Source organism: Diuraphis noxia, unplaced genomic scaffold (genome assembly GCF_037042655.1).
Source record: "Diuraphis noxia isolate RWA-SAM2 unplaced genomic scaffold, SU_Dnox_SAM2 contig0002, whole genome shotgun sequence".
NCBI lineage: Eukaryota > Metazoa > Arthropoda > Insecta > Hemiptera > Aphididae > Diuraphis > Diuraphis noxia.
Genome location: NW_028301712.1, coordinates 41,075,063 through 41,080,436, shown reverse-complemented (window position 1 = coordinate 41,080,436; position 5,374 = coordinate 41,075,063).

The following is a 5,374-nucleotide window of genomic DNA, read 5'->3' as shown; positions in this document are numbered from 1 at the left end:
TATATGAGCAATATTAAACAAAACAAAATTAGGTTTTTCGTGAATATTCTAACTCTCCAAGGTCATTAAGACACATTACAATTATTATTATTTGTGTTCAAGATAGAAACTCTAAAGTTTGAATATAAATGTTTTGATTTTCATACATTTGTAATGAAACTGGTGATATACCTACGTAATATTTAAAATACTTTATTTTCAAAATATACCAATGCATTTTTCAAGTATCTATAATATATATATATATAGATTCTATATAATTCAATATTACAGTTTTTCAAGACTTATTATTGTAGTACACAATTTCAATAAAACATGACATTATTGTGGTTTTAACAGAACCTTATATAAACCAAATGTAACAATAGATATTAGATACATATTTATAATATTATGTATTCTGTAGGATAGATGTTCTCAAGAAATGTGAATATATTATAAAAATACGAAACATACTATAGGTAAGTAGTAGGTACCTACACATTAATGAGAATCGTATAACAACACAATTTATTTAGTAAACACATATTGATTTATTATTATATAATTGGTAATCGATGATAGACTTGAAATATGGGCATACTAAATTTATGATATTTTTAGTATTAAAAATGTATACGAGATTTATATAAATAGGTTGTGTTATATTTTAAGCTGTATGAGAAATAAAACAGTTAAAACACCATTTATTTATCATGTACAAAATATTTAAAACAAATTAGTATGGTGGATATAATATCATGTGGAACGCAGGTTATATATTTATGTTATTTTTTTAGAAGGAAACCTGTGCATTTTTAATCGGGAAAGATTTAAAAAATCTTATAGCTTTTATTGCTGAATGCCTGCACTTAAAAAAAATACTCAAAGTAACGCAATCTTATTATTTGGTTATATAGTACATAATTATAACAATTGTATTTTGATTATAATAGCATTGTACGTTATTTTTGGTTTTCATCAAGTAAAAGTCACGTACTCATTCAACCAATTCTGACGCTGATTAGACGAATAATAAGAGTAAAACTAATAATAATAATTAATAAGATAAGTTTATGTGGTTTTTACGTTGGGCACTAAATACTTGTAGATAATATAAATACTGATTTTAAATTATCAATCTAGTTATTTATTGCAATTATAATTTAAATGATTTAAAATATGAAACTGACTTTCATATATATACGTATTATATAATTTGCACTGGACTATATCAATTGTCAAACAATAAAGTATATGTATTAAATTATTACGTAGCCAGAAAAATAAAAATGTTTAACATTATATCCAGTAAGTTATGAAAATTATAGATTGTTGGAGTATTTAATTAACTTATTGTTATACATTTACAATAAATTAAAATGTGATTTTAAATTTTCATGTTTTTTACAAAATCATTTCTATTATCTTTTATTCCAGCTTGTAAGTAAACTATAAGACTCTTCTAACTTTAAAATACAAATTTGGAACCTAATCGGAACATATATACGAGTACATGAAGTCCATACTGATAATATATACATATTTAAAACATGATATTATTTTTACTATCCTAAAATATATAATAATTGTACATTTATAATAAAAATAAAAATATTTTGACATACAGTGTATTTAGACTATTTAATTTATATTAAAATGATTCTCGTTAATGCTTATCAATATTACAATTAGTTATATTTTTATTTTTATTATCTCATATAATGAACATCGGTATACAAAAGCTAAAAAAAATGTTTCATTCAAGCCAATGCAAAATGGAAATCTATTGCTGTAGTAAAAATGAAATAAAAATTAGTTAAAAGTTTTAGTTCATATTTTTAACCTCTATGCAACGGTCGTGCAAATTTAAATATAATCATTCAGTATAACCAGTATAATAGAGTTATTCAGCTTCATTCATCAACTAAACAAAAAAACACATTTAAAATAGTAAGGTATATAGATCTAAAATTGGATAAATTTATTAATAGAGGCCCAAAATATTATGATTGTCAGTATTGAATCATACCTACCAAGGAAGTCACTTTGATGTATAATTTAGGTTTTTTGTGTACCTCGCATTGTCATTCGGTAAGCATATTGTACATTGTAAAGGATATTATATTAAATATTAGAACTCAATAATATATTATATAAACTGTAACTCGATCGTATTTTTTTCAGAAATAAAATTGGTTATAACTTATAACATGTACTTTGACATACAAATATCGAACATATTATATACTTAATAAATTAATTTTAATTATTATTTATTAAAATATTTTATCTTAAATATTATTGATTTTTAAGTCAATGCCGTACTATTGAACGGGTGTAAATAGTTTCGAGGTATAAAAGAAATAATGTTATTTTTAAATAGTCTAAATATGTAGAAAGTTGAATTCTGTGTAGAAAAAATTAACTTACATAACGGTGAATACCTAGTGATATAGTCTTAAGGCTTAAGATAAATAATAATTTGAACTACAACAGAATAACTAAAATCTTTTGATCAAACGTTGTTAATCTTACGTTGAATATCAAATTTGAACTTTATTAAGAATATATTCAAAAAATGGTATTTATATACATTTGATATTTTTAAATTTCTAAAAGAACTAAGAATTTTAAATTACCATGGCAGAGGTTTATTTATTTTTAATGCTTATAAGGAGCTTAAAATTAGTCGATACATTTTTTTTGTGCATAGAAATTTATAATCTAAGTAAAAATAAAATATTTTAAGTTTTTACGAATAATATTTTTTGAATTAAAAAGAGTAAAAAAAAAATGTATTGTTTTGCATTTGAACATCATCTGTTCAAACTTCAAGTGGTCCAGTGGTCATACAAAATGTATTTGGCTTTACTCCATAAACTTTTTTTTTTAATCCCAGTTAGAATAATCTTAAATCTTGTACTAAATAAAAGAAATTGGGAATATATGTATATTTTTTTGACATTCCAAAGTACCAACAATACTTTATTCTTAAAGAGAATAATTAGTTTGGCTGACCGAATTGACCGATTTTGATGTCAAGTGTAACCATCCATTGAGTAGGCTGCAGTAGTGGATTACTCACTCTAATGGATGTATTGAATTTAATGATAAATTATTAAATATGATGAAAAAACTGTTCCGAATGAAGACGGTATAACGTTTTGATTACCAAAGTAAGCAGTTATTTTAATCATGATATTAATATTTCGACAAATTGTCGAATTTGTTTTTTAAATTTTACTAAATATGTTTGTAAGTACTGAGAATTTTCAATTTGAATTCCCAAAAGTACCTACTAGATCAAATTGTCTTCAAGAAAATTCTATAGAAATCGACAGTTAAAGAATTTTCTTCACTTAAAGAGGGTCTTTTGACACAAAAAACACACATCATTGTTAAATAAAATATTCTTTGCTTTGCTCAGAAGTTAAAATAAGCCAATTATAGTGAGACAACATTATTATAATCTAGACGAAATCTTTATAATTCATGCTGCTTTAATAATTATATTTTGGCGTTTGATCCAAAATAAACTTATGGCCTATCGACTCTATCGACGTTAATGTTCGTTAATTGCATCGAATGATTTAGACTATCTACTTGATTTGTGCACCTACTACTTTTGCACCAGCTTATAATATACCGTACGATAAATTAAAATCAGGAAGGTACACATTGATAAATTTCGTCATAAAAAAAAATATAGGCAGATAATATAATATAATTAATTATAAATTAACTATTTGTATAATTTACATTTTATATAATATAAACATTGATGGACAGTAAAAGCTAAAAATCGAATGATATGCACTAAGTAAAAATACGTTTCCGTTAATTAAAAAAAAATAATGATAACTGATAAGGTACAACATTACTTTTGATAAAACTAAAGAACTTAATAATACATACTCATATATTAGTGTATTATTATTCCGAGTCTCGCCTACGTATAAGGTTACTACATATATACGATATACCTATAAACCTACTTAAACCAACTTATCTTACTAACCTTTTCAAAACATAAACGTGTTGTATTAATTTATATATTAAGCATGCATTTTGATATTTATTTATGCATATTATATATTAGCAATTTTTAATACATAATCTTATTTATACATAAATTATTTACTACATACATTAATATATATATATTATTATTATTTTATTACCTAAACAGAAGCTTTTTGTCGGTGGCGTCTTGACAAAATTACAATGACAATATCGGATATCTTTTTTTTTAATTTGACTAGATTCCAGGTTGGTATATAATATACTGGAGTACAGGTCTTAGTTCTTATTAAGTAGGAATGTAGGAATTACATATAGGAGTGTAACTTAAAAAAATCTGATTTTATTCATTAAATATGTGTGTGTGTACATCGTTCTCCACAGTCATAACTTATATAATACAATAGTCAATAATCACAAAACACATAATATAATATATTTAATATATACTCATAACTCGTGAATGATTGATAATAGGATTTTTTTTAAGACGTAATAATAATAAGCATTATGGTAACGTTGACTTTGAATACATTGTTCATAATATCAATAAATACACGTTTTCTACAATATATACTCGTTGAAATTAAATCACAATAGGTTATATTGTACTTACTCATGCGTATGGAGTTAAAAATGTACAATTTTATCTTAATGATACCAAAATATATCCCACAAAATATATTACAATATTATACTTTTATTTTGGTATCGTTATGATGGTTCATAAATTATATTCTCACATTCATACTCTAGAAGAATAATGATATATAACAATACCATTATAAACGTCGACCTAAACGAGAATCATCACCACATGAAATAATGAATTCGAAAATCATACATTTGCCTCCGAGTTTCACAAATGGTACTTAACAACCAAAACACAATGAACATTATACGTTTTGACATTCGAAACTATCAATACAGTTTTTTTATGATTACATTTTTTTATTGGAGTGACAAATAATAAAAGAACGATTTACATTTTGTACACATCTGAATCAAATAATCAATATAAATTATAAAATACATAGGTACATGCAACAAACGTATGGATTGGACACTTCCATTGAAAAATAACACCTTTAAACACCTCCTTCACCCTATGGGCTACTATGTCATTAGGATGAGCTTAGTTTGCTGTAACTATAAATGCACTAAAAGTAAAGAAAAATAGCTTAAAAAAAATTGTATGCACTAATCAACAAATTTGTTAAAAATGCGTTAAAAAAAATTGATCTCGCGCAGTTATCGCTACATTTTTTGTAAATAGGAACGCACGTGATTAATCGCTTAGTATGTAAGCTACTTAATAACATTTAAAAATAGAAATATGAATTGATTTCTTTTAGAAGGAAATCAAAATAAA